The sequence below is a fragment of the Orcinus orca genome, chromosome 1, assembly GCF_937001465.1.
Source record: "Orcinus orca chromosome 1, mOrcOrc1.1, whole genome shotgun sequence".
In the NCBI taxonomy this organism is placed as follows: Eukaryota; Metazoa; Chordata; class Mammalia; order Artiodactyla; family Delphinidae; genus Orcinus; species Orcinus orca.
This window is the reverse complement of record NC_064559.1, coordinates 110880419-110897968: the sequence shown is the minus strand read 5'-3', so window position 1 is coordinate 110897968 and position 17550 is coordinate 110880419. Positions and strand designations below refer to the sequence as shown.

The window sequence follows — 17550 nt, the reverse complement described above, 5'->3', positions numbered from 1 at the left end:
ATTTTGTTTTTATTTACCCCGAGGTAAGCACTTTGTATAGATTGTCTTCACAGAACTCTTTGGTGTGGGTACTATTAATCCCTATATTACAGATGAAGAGATGGGAGTTTAGGGAATTTAAGTCATTTATACAAAAGAACATGACTAGCTTTGTTCAGGATCCACTAGATGCCATGAAGCCAGACCTAAGTTAATGCCCCCATTATGGCATCTCTCACTTGGTGTCATTGGCCTATTTTTCTGTGTTTTCTTCCACAAACTGTGGGCTCCCTGAGGACAGGTGCTGTGTCTTACTCTTCTTTGCATCTTCAGTGCCTGGCCTAGAGCATAGCACATGGTTGGCACTCATATGGTTACCGGATGAGAGAATGACCTGGGATGTGTGACATTGTCCTCTCCTAGGGCTCTCCTCCCTCCTCTGCATCAACATGTATGTCGACGTGTGTAACCTGCTTGGCGTATGGTAAGCACTTTGTTGGTTGTAGCTATTACTGCTGTGATACTGCAAAGCAGCCAGGATGGCAAGGGCACCTTAGTGGAGATCAGAACAGTGGGCTGTGTCATATTTTTGGCTGGGGCCTGGGGAGGTGGCCCAACCCCGGTTTGGAGTCAGTGATACTGCCAAACCATCTCGGTGTTGGCACGAATCTTCTTTCGTTCCTCTGGCTCAGATGTACCGCCTGAGGACTGGGTGGTTTAGCATTCAAGGCCTGTGCCACTTTGACCGATCCTTGGAGGGAATCGGCATCTGATTCACAGGCTCTACGCAGTGAAATCAAATGTATTGAGTCCTTTGCAGAGATGCCAGAGGGGCTGTGAAGGCAGGTAAGTCTCTGCTGCTTATTCATCTCAGGCAGCTTTGTTTCCCCATATTTTACATTGGAGAATGACCAGCAGACTTGTATTAAACGTCTGCTGCGTACAGAGCCCGGACCTGGGGGCTCCAGAGACACAGGGTGGCTGCGTCCAAAGCTGTATCCCGGAACTCCTTGGAGGGGGACCATTGCCACACTGTGCAGTGCACAGTTGCAGACACAGGCCTTGGAATGGGCCACGGGAACACAGGAGGACGGGGTGGACTTCAGGCAGTGACAGAGATAAAGCCCGGCCACACATCTATCTCAGGACTGGACAGGTTTTGCTAAAGGTCAGGAGGGTGGAGAGAAATCCAGCTCTGGTCACAGAGAGATGAGTGACATTTGGGACTCTGTAAATGTAAGTAGTTAATACGCTGGCCCGTAGCGAGGCCTGCCGTGGTTTTGTGTTTTGGCTCAGCTCTAGTTGTGTGAATCCCACCTGCAGAGGTGGAAAAGGGAAGGGAGTCTTCCCACTTTAGGTAGTCCAGGCAGTGGGGCTGACTCCCTCCGTGGGCTCCCGTGTCCCTCCTCCCTCTAGGACTGCTTGCTCCGCGTGCTGGATCAGGGTGGAGGTGGGGAGGGGACACACAAAACAGCCCCAGGGCAGTGTGCCACGGTATGTTCAGAAAATTGTGGGTCGTCCCGGTTCCTCACCACATGGCTGCACCAGCCAGGGGTAGACCTGGGCAGGAGGTGCAGGGCCCGCAGTGCCGTGTGGCCCAGGGTTTGCCGCGGACCCCTCGGGGTTGTCCTCACCGTGACCGAACAGCTGCGTAGTCCTTAACTTGCTATCCCTGAAGCCACTCACCCTAGCTCCCCAGGGAGACGGAAGGCGGCCCGGGGGTGGCCCCATCTCTTCCTTCCAGCCCCTCTACAGGACCATTTGTTTTCCTCCCCTCCTGCCTTCATAAGGCCCCTCTTGCCCCTCACATGGAGACCCTGGTTGTGGGGTGGAAAGATGGCCAGGGAAGGAGAGGTGTCTTTACTCCCAGAGCCCTCGGGCAGGGCCAGCCATCCATGCGACAGCCAGGCTGCGAGATCTGGGACGGGCTCGGGATCCATCTCTCCCTGCTGGCCCCCGTGGGCCTGTCACCCGCCGAGCCTTGGGCTAATTCTGGTCTAAATCCATCGGTGGCTGGAAGAGTCACTGGATCGGAAATAGAACTTCTAAGCCCTTTTGTAAAATTGGAATAGACACAAAGCAGGTCTCGGGGATCAGAATAGCAGGTCATCCCCAGACCCTCCCAGAATCAGGCCAGTCTACTCTCCCGTTATGTAAGGCCCTCCCAGAGCAGCGGCCTACTGGGCTGAGATGCAGAGCGATGGTGAGTTCTTTTGTTGTTTTGTTTTCAAAGGTGATTTTATAAAGTCAACTGAGCTATTTTTGAGAATAGTCAGAAAAATATCTATTCTTTAGTGTCTTAAAATATGTTTCTCCTTAGCTCTCATAAAAGGTACTTGTTGGCAGGAATGGGAGTTTGGGCTTATTTGAAAACTTTCAGAAATGTAAAAGGTTCCAGTTGTACAAAGTGAGACCCCAAAGTAGATTAAGATACATCCTAACCTTTGCCCAGTGCCGTAGGGATTACCAGGGCTCTTAGGGATGTCTCCCTTTCCCCTCCTCGCTGCTGTCAGGGGTGGGGGCAGGTGCTGTAGTGGTGTCGCCCCTTTATAATTGAGGGCCCTGAGCCATGGGTTCAGGGACCTGCTTGAGACCGCAAGGAACCAGCGCCTTCCTGTGCATCACACTCCGTCCCTGCGTTCTCCGCAGCATCCTGGGGTCTCGGCACATTGGGTTCGTAATTCTCCACACATACCTCACGTGTCACTTTTCTTGGCCAAGTTCTCGCAATGAGTTGCTAACTTTTCCAGGATTTCACCAAGCACTAGGTTTTTTTTTTTTTTTTTTTTTTAACATCTTTATTGGAGTATAATTGCTTTACAATGGTATGTTAGCTTCAGCTTCACAACAAAATGAATCAGTTATATATATACATATGTTCCCATATCTCTTCCCGCTTGCGTCTCCCTCCCTCCCACCCTCCCTCCCTATCCCACCCCTCCAGGCGGTCACAAAGCACCGAGCTGATCTCCCTGTGCTATGCGGCTGCTTCCCACTAGCAATCTACCTTACGTTTGGTAGTGTATATATGTCCATGCCTCTTTATCGCTTTGTCACCGTTTACCCTTCCCCCTCCCCATAGCCTCAAGTCCATTCTCTAGTAGGTCTGTGTCTTTATTCCTGTTTCACCCCTAGGTTTTTCATGACATTTTTTTTTTTTAATTCCATATATATGTGTTAGCATACGGTATTTGTCTCTCTCTTTCTGACTTACTTCACTCTGTATGACAGACTCTAGGTCTATCCACCTCATTACAAATAGCTCAATTTCGTCTCTTTTTATGGCTGAGTAATATTCCATTGTATATATGTGCCACATCTTCTTTATCCATTCATCCGATGATGGACACTTAGGTTGTTTCCATCTCTGGGCTATTGTAAATAGAGCTGCAATGAACATTTTGGTACATGACTCTTTTTGAATTATGGTTTTCTCAGGGTATATGCCCAGTAGTGGGATTGCTGGGTCATATGGTAGTTCTATTTGTAGCTTTTTAAGGAATCTCCATACTGTTCTCCACAGTGGCTGTATCAATTTACATTCCCACCAACAGTGTAAGAGGGTTCCCTTTTCTCCACACCCTCTCCAGCATTTATTGTTTCTAGATTTTTTGATAATGGCCATTCTGACTGGTGTGAGATGATATCTCATTGTAGTTTTGATTTGCATTTCTCTCATGATTAGTGATGTTGAGCATCCTTTCATGTGTTTGTTGGCACTCTGTATATCTTCTTTGGAGAAATGTCTATTTAGGTCTTCTGCCCATTTTTGGATTGGGTTGTTTGTTTTTTTGTTATTAAGCTGCATGAGCTGCTTATAAATTTTGGAGATCAATCCTTTGTCAGTTGCTTCATTTGCAAATATTTTCTCCCATTCTGAGGGTTGTCTTTTGGTCTTCTTTATGGTTTCCTTTGCTGCGCAAAAGCTTTTAAGTTTCATTAGGTCCCATTTGTTTACTCTTGTTTTTATTTCCATTTCTCTAGGAGGTGGGTCAAAAAGGACCTTGCTGTGATTTATGTCATAGAGTGTTCTGCCTATGTTTTCCTCTAAGAGTTTGATAGTTTCTGGCCTTACATTTAGGTCTTTAATCCATTTTGAGCTTATTTTTGTGTATGGTGTTAGGGAGTGATCTAATTTCATACTTTTACATGTAGCTGTCCAGTTTTCCCAGCACCACTTATTGAATAGGCTGTCCTTTCTCCACTGTACATTTCTGCCTCCTTTGTCAAAGATAAGGTGACCATATGTGCGTGGGTTTATCTCTGGGCTTTCTATCCTGTTCCATTGATCTATCTTTCTGTTTTTGTGCCAGTACCATACCGTCTTGATAACTGTAGCTTTGTAGTATAGTCTGAAGTCTGGGAGCCTGATTCCTCCAGTTCCTTCTTTCGTTCTCCAGATTGCTTTGGCTATTCGGGGTCTTTTGTGTTTCCATACAAATTGCAAAATTTTTTGTTCTAGTTCTGTGAAAAATGCCAGTGGTAGTTTGATAGGGATTGCATTGAATCTATAGATTGCTTTTGGTAGTAGAGTCATTTTCACAATGTTGATTCTTCCAATCCAAGAACATGGTATATCTCTCCATCTATTTGTATCATCTTTAATTTCTTTCATCAGTGTCTTATAATTTTCTGCATACAGATCTTTTGTCTCCTTAGGTAGGTTTATTCCTAGATATTTTATTCTTTTTGTTGCAATGGTAAATGGGAGTGTTTTCTTGATTTCACTTTCAGATTTTTCATCATTAGTGTATAGGAATGCCAGAGATTTCTGTGCATTAATTTTGTATCCTGCCACTTTACCAAATTCATTGATTAGCTCTAGTAGTTTTCTGGTAGCATCTTTAGGGTTCTCTATGTATAGGATCATGTCATCTGCAAACAGTGACAGCTTTACTTCTTCTTTTCCGATTTGGATTCCTTTTATTTCCTTTTCTTCTCTGATTGCTGTGGCTAAAACTTCCAAAACTATGTTGAATAAGAGTGGTGAGAGTGGGCAACCTTGTCTTGTTCCTGATCTTAGTGGAAATGCTTTCAGTTTTTCACCATTGAGGATGATGTTTGCTGTGGGCTTGTCATATATGGCCTTTATTATGTTGAGGAAAGTTCCCTCTATGCCTACTTTCTGCAGGGTTTTTATCATAAATGGGTGTTGAATTTTGTCAAAAGCTTTCTCTGCATCTATTGAGATGATCATATGGTTTTTCTCCTTCAGTTTGTTAATATGGTTTATCACATTGATAGATTTGCGTATATTGAAGAATCCTTGCATTCCTGGAATAAACCCCACTTGATCATGGTGTATGATCCTTTTAATGTGCTGTTGGATTCTGTTTGCTAGTATTTTGTTGAGGATTTTTGCATCTATGTTCATCAGTGATATTGGCCTGTAGTTTTCTTTCTTTGTGACATCCTTGTGTGGTTTTGGTATCAGGGTGATGGTGGCCTCGCAGAATGAGTTTGGGAGTGTTCCTCCCTCTGTTGTATTTTGGAAGAGTTTGAGAAGGATAGGTGTTAGCTCTTCTCTAAATGTTTGATAGAATTCGCCTGTGAAGCCATCTGGTCCTGGGCTTTTCTTTGTTGGAAGATTTTTAATCACAGTTTCAATTTCAGTGCTTGTGATTGGTCTGTTCATATTTTCTATTTCTTCCTGATTCAGTCTTGGCAGGTTGTGCATTTCTAAAAATTTGTCCATTTCTTCCAGATTGTCCATTTTATTGGCATAGAGTTGCTTGTAGTAATCTCTCATGATCTCTTTTATTTCTGCAGTGTCGGTTGTTACCTCTCCTTTTTCATTTCTAATTCTATTGATTTGAGTCTTCTCCCTTTTTTTCTTGATGAGTCTGGCTAGTGGTTTATCTATTTTGTTTATCTTCTCAAAGAACCAGCTTTTAGTTTTATTGATCTTTGCTATTGTTTCCTTCATTTCTTTTTCATTTATTTCTGATCTGATTTTTATGATTTCTTTCCTTCTGCTAGCTTTGGGGTTTTTTTGTTCTTCTTTCTCTAATTGCTTGAGGTGCAAGGTTAGGTTGTTTATTCGAGATGTTTCCTGCTTCTTAAGGTGGGCTTGTATTGCTATAAACTTCCCCCTTAGAACTGCTTTTGCTGCATCCCACAGGTTTTGGGTCGTTGTGTCTCCATTGTCATTTGTTTCTAGGTATTTTTTGATTTCCTCTTTGATTTCTTCAGTGATCACTTCATTATTAAGTAGTGTATTGTTTAGCCTCCATGTGTTTGTATTTTTTACAGATCTTTTCCTGTAATTGATATCTAGTCTCATGGCGTTGTGGTCAGAAAAGATACTTGATACAATTTCAATTTTCTTAAATTTACCAAGGCTTGATTTGTGACCCAAGATATGATCTATCCTGGAGAATGTTCCATGAGCAGTTGAGAAAAATGTGTATTCTGTTGTTTTTGGATGGAATGTCCTATAAATATCAATTAACTCCATCTCGTTTAATGTATCATTTAAAGCTTGTGTTTCCTTATTTATTTTCATTTTGGATGATCTGTCCATTGGTGAAAGTGGGGTGTTAAAGTCCCCTACTATGAATGTGTTACTGTCGATTTCCCCTTTTATGGTTGTCAGTATTTGCCTTATGTATTGAGGTGCACCTATGTTGGGTGCATAAATATTTACAATTGTTATATCTTCCTCTTGGATCGATCCCTTGATCATTATGTAGTGTCCTTCTTTGTCTCTTCTAATAGTCTTTGTTTTAAAGTCTATTTTGTCTGATATGAGAATTGCTACTCCAGCTTTCTTTTGGTTTCCATTTGCATGAAATACCTTTTTCCATCCCCTTACTTTCAGTCTGTATGTGTCTCTAGGTCTGAAGTGGGTCTCTTGTAGACAGCAAATATATGGGTCTTGTTTTTGTATCCATTCAGCCAATCTGTGTCTTTTGGTGGGAGCATTTAGTCCATTTACATTTAAGGTAATTATCGATATGTGTGTTCCCATTCCCATTTTCTTAATTGTTTTGGGTTCGTTATTGTAGGTCCTTTCCTTCTTTTGTGTTTCTTGCCTAGAGGAGTTCCTTTAGCAGTTGTTGTAGAGCTGGTTTGGTGGTGCTGAACTCTCTCAGCTTTTGCTTGTCTGTAAAGGTTTTAATTTCTCCATCAAATCTGAATGAGATCCTTGCTGGGTAGAGTAATCTTGGTTGCAGCTTTTTCTCCTTCAACACTTTCAATATGTCCTGCCACTCCCTTCTGGCTTGCAGAGTTTCTGCTGAAAGATCAGCTGTTAACCTTATGGGGATTCCCTTGTGTGTTATTTGTTGTTTTTCCCTTGCTGCTTTTAATATGTTTTCTTTGTATTTAATTTTTGACAGTTTGATTAATATGTGTCTTGGCGTATTTCTCCTTGGATTTATCCTGTATGGGACTCTCTGTGCTTCCTGGACTTGATTAACTATTTCCTTTCCCATATTAGGGAAGTTTTCAACTATAATCTCTTCAAATATTTTCTCAGTCCCTTTCTTTTTCTCTTCTTCTTCTGGAACCCCTATAATTCGAATGTTGGTGCGTTTAATGTTGTCCCAGAGGTCTCTGAGACTGTCCTCAGTTCTTTTCATTCTTTTTTCTTTATTCTGCTCTGCAGTAGTTATTTCCACTATTTTATCTTCCAGGTCACTTATCCGTTCTTCTGCCTCAGTTATTCTGCTATTGATCCCATCTAGAGTACTTTTAATTTCATTTATTGTGTTGTTCATCGTTGCTTGTTTCATCTTTAGTTCTTCTAGGTCCTTGTTAACTGATTCTTGCAATTTGTCCATTCTATTGTCCATTCTATCTCCAAGATTTCGGATCAACCTTACTATCATTATTCTGAATTCTTTTTCAGGTAGACTGCCTATTTCCTCTTCATTTGTTAGGTCTGGTGGGTTTTTATCTTGCTCCTTCATCTGCTGTGTGTTTTTCTGTCTTTTCATTTTGCTTATCTTACTGTGTTTGGGGTCTCCTTTTTTTTTTTTTGCAGGCTGAAGGTTCGTAGTTCCTGTTGTTTTTTGTGTCTGTCCCCAGTGGCTAAGGTTGGTTCAGTGGGTTGTGTAGGCTTCCTGGTGGAGGGTACTAGTGCCTGTGTTCTGGTGTATGAGGCTGGATCTTGTCTTTCTGGTGGGCAGGTCCACGTCTGGTGGTGTGTTTTGGGGCGTCTGTAGACTTATTATGATTTTGGGCAGCCTCTCTGCTAATGGGTGGGGTTGTGTTCCTGTCTTGCTAGTTGTTTGGCATAGGATGTCCAGCACTGTAGCTTGCTGGTCGTTGAGTGAAGCTGGGTGCTGGCGTTGAGATGGAGATCTCTCGGAGATTTTTGCTGTTTGATATTATGTGCAGCTGGGAGGCCTCTTGTGGACCAGTGTCCTGAAGTTGGCTCTCCCACCTCAGAGGCACAGCACTGAGTCCTGGCTGCAGCACCAAGAGCCTTTCATCCACAGGGCTCCTTAATTTGGGATGATTCGTTGTCTATTCAGGTATTCCACAGATGCAGCGTATATCAAGTTGATTGTGGAGCTTTAATCCGCTGCTTCTGAGGCTGCTGGGAGAGATTTCCCTTTCTCTTCTTTGTTCTCACAGTTCCCAGGGGCTCAGCTTTGGATTTGGCCCCGCCTGTGCGTGTAGGTCGCCGGAGGGCGTCTGTTCTTTGCTCAGACAGGACGGGGTTAAAGGAACCGCTGATTCGGAGGCTCTGGCTCACCCAGGCCGGGGGGTAGGGAGGGTCACGGAGTGCGGGGCGGGCCTGCAGCGGCAGAGGCCGGCGTGACGCTGCAGCCTGAGGCGCGCCGTGCGCTCTCCCGGGGGAGCCGTCCCTGGATCCCGGGACCCTGGCAGTGGCGGGCTGCACAGGCTCCCCGGAAGGGCGTGTGGCTAGTGACCTGTGTTCGCACACAGGCCTCCTGGCGGCGGCAGCAGCGGCCTTAGCGTCCCATGTCCGTCTCTGGTCTCCGCACTCCTAGCCGCGGCTCGCGCCCGTCCCTGGAGCTCTCTCAAGCAGCGTTCTTAATCCCCTCTCCTCGTGCACCAGGAAACAAAAAGGGACGTAAAAGTCTCTTGCCTCCTCGGCAGGTCCAGACCCCTCCCGGGACTCCCTCCCGGCCAGCCGCGGCGCACCAACGCCCTGCAGGCTGTGTTCACGCCGCCAACCTCAGTCCTCTCCCGGCGCTCCGACAAAAGCCGGAGCCTCAGCTCCCAGTCCCGCCCGCCCCGGCGGGCGAGCAGACAAGCCTCTCGGCTGGTGAGTGCCGGTCGGCCCGATCCTCTGCGCTGGAATCTGTCCGCTTTGCCCTCCGCACCCCTGTTGCTGTGCTCTCCTCCGCGGCTCCCAAGCTCCCCCACTCCGCCTCCCGAAGTCTCCACCCGCGAAGGGGCTTCCTAGTGTGTGGACACTTTTCCTCCTTCACAGCTCTCTCCCGCTATTGCAGGACCCGTCCCTATCCTTTTGTCTCTGTTTAGTTTTTTCTTTTGCCCTAACCAGGTACGTGGGGGGTTCCTTGCCTTTTGGGAGGTCTGAGGTCTTCTGCCAGCGTTCAGTAGGTGCTCCGTAGGAGTTGTTCCACGCGTAGATGTATTTCTGGTGTATCTGTGGAGAGGAAGGTGATCTCCGCGTCTTACTCTTCCGCCATCTTCCAGCAATTCTCCCAAGCACTAGGTTTTGATCTGACTGTATCTGGGGAGAAACCCAGAAGAAGAAAGAGACTTAAAATGACATTTAATGATCCTCATTAATAATTTCTCAGTTTTGAAATCTTTAAAGGTAAATCCTGTAAATATTGGAGCATAGCAGCCAGTGTAATTGACTGACTGAATCCAAGATGCAGAACAAAGCAACAACAATGGTAACCTTACCAGTTAACACTGACATAGACCTTAACACGTGCCAGGCACCTTCTAAGCTCTTAATATGTAACTCATTGAATCATCACAGCAATCCTGTGAGGTAGGCACTGTTACTCTCATTTTCAGGTGAGGAAACTGAGGCTTGGAGGAGTTATGTAGGTTGTCTATGGCCACACAGTTTGTAATTGTGGGAGCCAGGATCTGAGCCCAGGCTGGTTCCAGAATGATCTTAACCGTTTCACCATGGTGCCCCTGAACAGATGTGTTCATGTTCATGTCACTGCTTTAAGAACGCATGAGTGGACTTGTAAGCAATTTTTGAGCGCTTACCATGAACCAGGCTGGGTGCTAGATATTTTTGTACACTTTATTCTATCTCATTTAAATCATAGCTTCAGGGCTGGAAAGGAGTGTGTGAAGAGGATTTTCAGAGATGGCTGGCTCCCACTCTACGGTCGTTCCTTAGCTCCATTGGCTCTTTTATTCAGTCGCTCAGCAAACAAAGCCTCTGCCTTATAACCACAGTAGTAAGTAGGTTTGAGCCTTTGTCTGGTCAAACTTTTTTTTTCTTAATTTATTTTTGGCTGCGTTGGGTCTTCATTGCTGCACGCAGGCTTTCTCTAGTTGCGGCGAGTGGGGGCTAGTCTTTGTTGCGGTGCAGGGGCTTCCTGTTGCGGTGGCTTCTCTTGTGGAGCACGGACTCTAGGCACACAGGCTTCAGTAGTTGTGGCGCGCGGGCTTAGTAGTTGTGGCTCGCGGGCTCTAGAGCGCAGGCTCAGTAGTTGTGGCACATGGGCTGAGTTGCTCTGTGGCATGTGGGATCTTCCCATACCAGGGCTTGAACCCGTGTCCCCTGCATTGGCAGGCGGATTCTTAACCACTGTGCCACCAGGGAAGTCCCCTGGTAAAACATTTTTAACTTTCTGTTTGTCACATGTCCTGAAGAATAGTCGTCCCCAACCTTTTTGGCACTGGGGACCGGTTTCATGGAGGACAATTTTTCCACGGATGTGAGCAGTGGGGGGGGGGGGGGGGTCAGGAGGTAATGCGAACAATGGGGAGCGATGGGGAGCGGCAGATGAAGCTTTGCTCGTTCGTCCGCTGCTCACCTCCTGCTGTGTGGCCCAGTTCCTAACAGGCCAAGGACCGCTACTGGTCCGTGGTCTGGGGGTTGGGGGCCCCTGCCAAAGAAGACCTCTTTTAACTATGGCTGTTAAAACCACCCCAAAACTTAGTAGTTAGGGCAACATTATTATCATTTCTCATAGTTCTGTGGGCTGGGCTCAGCTGGGAGGTTCTTTGGCTGGTCTGGCCAGTGGTCCCTGTGCAGTCATGTGGTGAATCCACTGGGATTTCGCTGCTTTCTTGTCCAAGGTATTCTGTGGTTCTCTCCTTCCCCAGAGGGCCTTCCCTCTGGGGGAGTAGTGTCTTCATTAGTGTAGCTAGACAACTTCTCAGGACTCCTAAGAACACACAAGCAGAGCTCTCTAAGCTCTCTTTGAAGGCTTAGGCCTGCAACTCGCCCAGTACTGCTTGCACTGCATCCTCTTCTTAGAGCAAGTCAGAGCCCCAGCCCAGATTTAAGGGGCAAAGACTGCACCGTGGGGGGGGATATTGGAAGCATTGGTTCATTGGGGTTCACTGTGTGGCAGGCTCCCACAACAACCTCAGGCCCTCATTCTCAGAGCCTGCATATTCTTATAGTTCTAAAAAATTTAATTATTGACTTTGAGATCTCCAAGAGTCCAGAAGTAACATATTTCAAGTCAGGGAAAGAGCTGCTATGAGGAGGTACATGAACATCAATGAAGGGTGATAGCTGGTAGTCATCAGCAAGGACACAAACCACAAAAGCAGATTTAACTCTCGTCTCAGTCCTCTGGGAAACTTGTCTATTCACAGTGACCCATCCTGTAAGATATTCATATTGCCGAAGCTCCACTGTACCTAATTCAGCCAGCAGGTTTTTTAACTCAATGCTTCATTCATTGAGACTAAAAGTATCTTACAAATTGGCATTGACTGTGGACCATTTAATCAAAGTTCTGATTACTGATCACAGAACCACCCATACTTTAGAAGAAATGATTCTTGGATTGCTTTTCAAACAGTGGAAATTTATGATCATGTATGATTGTAGCATTGTGTTGAAAAGGAACTAATACAGACTGAATGTGTTCCTTGAAAAATTCATAGCTAGAAATGAGGAAACAAGGAACATGTTATTGGATGATGGAGAAAAGGTGACCTTTGTAATAAAATGGCAAAGAACTTGGTGGGATTATGTTTTGCAGGAAGGACATGAATTTGGGGGGAACCAGAGGTGGAATGTTACCCCAAATTCATTGGTTGAAGCTCTAAACCCCAGTGTGGCGATGTTTGGATATAGGACCTCTAAAGAAGTAATTAAGGTTAAGGGAGTTCATAGATCTTCTAAAATTAGTGGCCTTGGAAGGAGAGACACCAGAGAGCTTGCCTGCACGCTCTCTCCCCTGGTGCACACACACTGGGGAAATACCATGTGAGGGCACAGCGAGAAGGCAGCCGTCTGCAAGCCAGGGAGAGAGTCCTCAGCAGAAACTGAGTTGGCCAGACCTTGAGCTTGGACTTCTAGGCTCCAGAACTGTAGGAAAAGTCGCTTCTGTTGTTAAAACCACTCAGTCTCTGGTATTTTGTTATGGCAGCCCGAGCTAAGACAGGAACGTTAGGCACCCTGGTGACCTTTGACCCTGAAGCCCCAGGAAACCACGGATCAATGAACGGAGCTTAACCCCATGAAACAGAGCTCCTATTGTCCTGTCTCCAGCTCTGGCTTGCACCTTCCCAGCTTGAGTGGGGGCCTTGTTTCTCTCAATGGCACTTTGGTTTCCTAGTTAGAAGTGAGAAAAGGAGAGTCTCCTGGGGAGGTTAAGGTTACTCCAGTAACGCCAGGGTATATCCAGCTCCACTGGAAATCTTGCGTCTGTGATTCTGGGTCAAATGATATCAAAGCTGGTGATTACCCCACTGATCAGGCTTGGCTGTCACGCTGGGCTGTGGGCCCCTCCCTCCCACGTTCAAGACCGGCACCAACTGTCGCGGGAGGGCCTGGCTCCATCGCCTGCGAAGTGAGGGCGTGTTTTAAAATGACCGCCAAAGGTCTCGGTTCATGTTTTTTATGATCGTGGTTTCCCATGCAGTCTCAGTTTTGGAAATGTGCCTTCTTGCGTAGCTGCTTTTCAGTAAAGATATTAGCAGTCCCCACCCCCACTCCCTAAGGAAACAAAGGATGAAAATGAGTAAGAGCTAAAGAGCGTGTGCAGAGTTTTGCTCAGGCTCTGCTCTCCTGTGGGAGAATTTCGAAGGCGGGCTCAGAGCTGCCGTTTGTGGTTTGGCCCCGTGGTCCCTGTTAAAAGTGGCTTTAATGAGAGTGGAAGGTGCCGGACACTGCGGGCCTGTGTTTGCTCAGCTGCCTACTGGCAGCAGCCACAGCTGGGAAGGCTGCCCTCGCGCGGCGCCTGCCCACAGATCCTCTCTCCGAGGCGGAGAGTACGGGACGGAGCCCTGGACGTGAACCTGGTTTCCATGGTGCCGTCCCCACAGCCCCGCCCCTGGCGGCGGGCGGGTGGTGGATGCGCACTGGAGTGGTGTGTGGTCTGTTTTCCCAAGGACTCGCCCCTCAGCCTGCCTGGCTTTCTGCACGCTCCCGCACGGATTGATGGGTGTGATTTGGTTCAGTGTGTGTGGTACACTAACACTCAAGAGGGCAAGTGAACAGGGTCCCCTTTCCCTGTCCTGCCCCGTATTGGCCTCACTTGGTCTCTGTGAGCAGAGATCCGTTGGCTAGACTGGTTGCCCTTGGCCTCCAGACCTTTCCATTTGGGTGCCTGCGGTTCCTCCCAGGGCCAGAGGTACCCGCGTCAAGAGGATGTGAGGCTGGATAAGAGCAGGCCAGCCGAGCATCTTGGGTGGGTCTGGGGCTGCTCTTGGTCCCGATCTAAATCTGCTTTGCAAGGCACCCAGAGCAGGTGGTCGTCTTTGATGTTCATCTGGTGTGATTTAGTTCAGTGATTTAAAGCTTGGAAGGCCGATTTCCCATTGCAGGCATGGCAGGTGCAGCCCAGGTTGGATCCTGTGGGAGGGGCCTGTGCCCTGGCCTGGAAGTGGGCTGCGAGCTCTCTGGGCAGATGTGGCCGTAGCCAAACCTGCCACTTGAGGGGAAGCACATCTCGTAGGTCCCCCCAGTGCAAGGGGTCTACCGGCATCTTTCTGTTATGGGACAGCCAGCTATGACTGGATCATCCCCTAGGTGGGGGCTTTCTCATCAGTGTCATCAGCACGCTCAGGACCACCCAGTGGTCTCTCCGTGTTGCAGCCTAAAGGAATGACACACCTCTCGTTGTTCAGTTGCTGCGACCAGGAGGACCAGGGCGTTGCATGTAGCTGTTGGCCACTTCTGTGCTCACAGACTCCTGGTGCTGGCAACGTGGTCTCCTCCCAGTGTGACTTTGCTTGTTTTATTAGAGAGGGTGTTTCCCAGGTTACACTTTCTTAGCAGGAACTTAAAGCGGGACAGCAAAGGGCCTGGAGAAGTGCCCTGTGTGCCCCGCCAGACAGCACATTTCACCTCCTTCCCCCATAGGACTATGCGGCTTCTGGTCTCAGTTTGCTATCTTTCAATGGGGATCCCCTGCAGCGCTTGTCTGCAGCTGGTGTTCAAAGCCTCGTCCAGGGAGACCTGCCAGTTTTCGAATCTCGATTCAGAGAACTTGTTCGCTGAAGCTGAGGAGCCGGCACGCCTGGGTCCCTGGAGAATCCATGTGGCCTGGAGAAGGGCCTCCCCAGCAGGACAGGGACGCTGGCCACTGTCCCCTCTCAGGATGGGCGTCGCGTCTCAAGATCTCAGGCAGCCACGTGTGTCCCCCCCCACCCCGGTCTGTCAGGAGAAGGTCCCAGAACATCCTGCCTTCCTCCCAGATCTTCCTGCATCCTAACCAGACCTGTCAGTAAACAGGAGCCGATTCCAGTTTTTGCCACTCCCTGTCCTCAGGTTCCCAGGTGATCACTGCCTGTTATCTGTGCGGGACTTGTGTAAGCTACTGCCCCCAATGCAGCTGTGAGACAAACATTTTGATTGAGGGCCAGGAGGTATGAACACTCGTGTGTCCGGTTCTCAGCAGAGGAGGTGGCAGCAACGTTCAGGGGCTAATTATATGTGCGTCTCTGGGACTCACACGCATGTTACTGCAAATGCTCCTGACTCTCGGTCACAAAGTCAGTTTATCTCCAAGTCCAGGGAGCAGTGAAGCCCACACATTCAGGAAGATGTAACCCTTGTTGACTCTCCTGGGGAGAAGTAGCAGTCAGGTGAAACCTAGGGCATCAAGCTCTCTCCCAGGGTGGGAATTTTCCCAAGAAGCTGAGTCAGCTTTCATTTTGGATCCTGCATTTTCAAGTTGTCTCAAAGACCTGGGTTCCAGCCTAAAATTCACCTACTGGGTAGGCATGCCTTAAAGAGCAAGAGATGCGGTGGCCGTGGTACCCCGGCTCCTTTACGGCCGTTGTCCTCTGAGTCTTCTCAGCTGGCTCACCCTCTCTGCTACCCCCCATGCCCCCACCGACCTTTCCCTCCCTCGTCCTCTCTCCTCACCCTCTCCCCTTTGCCATTCATGCAGTGCCTCAGCCACCTAACCTTAGCTCAGCTTTGCCCTCTACCTGCCTCCATCCTGCTTTCCCTAAATACAAGTGTATTCTCTTCCTGCAGCTGCTGGCAAAGGACCACAAACTGAGTGACTTGAACCAATTTTCTGAGTTTTGAAGGTTAGAAGTCCGAAATCTAGGGCTTCCCTGGTGGCGCAGTGGTTGAGAGTCCACCTGCCGATGCAGGGGACACGGGTTCGTGCCCCGGTCCAGGAAGATCCCTTATGCCGCGGAGCAGCTGGGCCCGTGAGCCATGGCCGCTGAGCCTGCGCGTCCGGAGCCTGTGCTCCACAACGGGAGAGGCCACAGCAGCGAGAGGCCCGCGTACTGCAAAGAAGTCTGAAATCTAGGTGTTGGTAGGGCCGTGTTCCCTCTGCACCAGGGAGGAGCCCTCCTGTGCTCCTCCTTGCTTCTGGCCACTGCCTGCAATCCTTGGGGCTCCTTGGCTTGTAGCCGCATCCCTCCAGTCTCAGCTCCGTCATCACACGGCCTTCTCTGTGTGTCCTTTTTTCTTCTTATATAGACACCGGTATGACCTTATCTTATTAACTAATTGTAATTACATCTGCAAAGACCAATAAGGTCACATTCTGAGTTTCTGGGTAGATGCGGATTTTGGGGAGATGCTCTTCAACCCACCCCATCAGGGTTCTCAGAGCTGTCCTAGGACTCAGCACTGTGACCCCCATTGCTCTCGTTTTAACCATTTAGGTGGATTGTTGAACACCAGCCTGTGTCTGCCTACGTTGCTTCCTCTGCCTGGAATTGGCTTTATAGGCTGTCGTCCACATGGTGTGACCATCATTCCATCTTTTGAGACTCAGCTTTGCCTCCTCTTTGGGTGTTCCCACCCCCACTCACATGCTCTGTCTTGGCCCCCAGGTCACTGAGCTGTACTTCCCTGTTTGGGTGGTTGTCACCGACGGGAGTCTGAGCCCCTTGAGGTGTCGTTCACATTCATCCCAACACTTGGGACTTAGCAGGACTTAGCAGGTGCTCCTAATTCCTACTTGCCTTTGGATGGAGTGGTCAAGGCTGGTCATTAGAATCTTTCTGAATGTTGGCATCCTTAGTTGACTGGCAGGATGATGAACACTAACCCTGAAGGGGGGCCTTTGCAGATTTCATTCTGTGACCAGCACACGGTCTCTCCAGAGCTTTCCTGTCAGCACATACCCAGGCAGTCAGAATAAAGGCAACTAGCTAGTGTTTCTGTGGGGCTTTGGTATGTAGTAAATGCTCGCTCATTTTTCACACAGTGGGAAAGCTGTTTTTGTTGACAGAGCTCAAGGGCTCAATTAACATTTGAAAAGAAGTGGCTAAAACCTGAACGAGGCTTCCCCACCTGGCCCTATCTCACCTTTTCTCCCTGCTCTGGGAGAACTTAAAGCTGCGGAGTGTGAGGCCTCTGACTGGGTGAGCTCCTACAGCCTTAATATTTCTGATTTTAATAGTATGTGCTAGTTAATTGCAGAAGCCACAATCGGATCTCAGGAAAGTGAATGAATAGGAAATAAACAACTCTGTATGGGGGGGCGGGGTGGTGTGCACATACTTTTTTAGGCCTCGGGGCTCTTATCTGCAAAATAGGAAGGTTAAAAGGGAGGAGGTTTATGTCCACAGTTGTTTTCTTCAAGTATATGATGGGCTTTCACAAGAAAGAGGGGCTTGGTGTGGAAGGAAGCTGTGGGTGGACCAATGGGTAGAACTTAAAATAAGGTCATTTCAGTACAAAGTGAGAGCATATTTTCTTTTCAAGCAGAGGCTGAATGATTTCTGGGGTGTTTTAAAGAGTTGGTGCTTGGATTGCGAGTTGGGACTAGATGGACTCTGATTTCTTCTTGAGTCCATGCTTGGGAGAACACTAAAACTCTCTTCATTTCAAGAATTTTCTGATTTAATATAAGTGAAGGGACTTCCCTGGTGGCACAGTGGTTAAGAATCCGCCTGCCAATGCAGGGGACTCGGGTTCGAGCCCTGGTCCGGGAAGATCCCACATGCCGCGAGGCAGCCAAGCCCGTGCGCCACAACTACTGAGCCTGCGCTGTA

At 47.9% G+C, this 17550-nt stretch overlaps 1 protein-coding gene and 1 long non-coding RNA gene across 4 annotated transcripts in view; both read left to right on the top strand.

Moving 5' to 3' along the window:
• Nucleotides 1-17550, top strand: part of VANGL1 (VANGL planar cell polarity protein 1) — a 56306-nt gene that overhangs the window by 22715 nt on the left and 16041 nt on the right. The gene's annotated exons all lie outside the window — the stretch shown is intronic.
• On the top strand, nt 470-12747 carry LOC117202978 (uncharacterized). Its single transcript, XR_004485522.2, has 2 exons — nt 470-2747; nt 9635-12747. It is a non-coding gene; the product is annotated as an uncharacterized LOC117202978 (long non-coding RNA).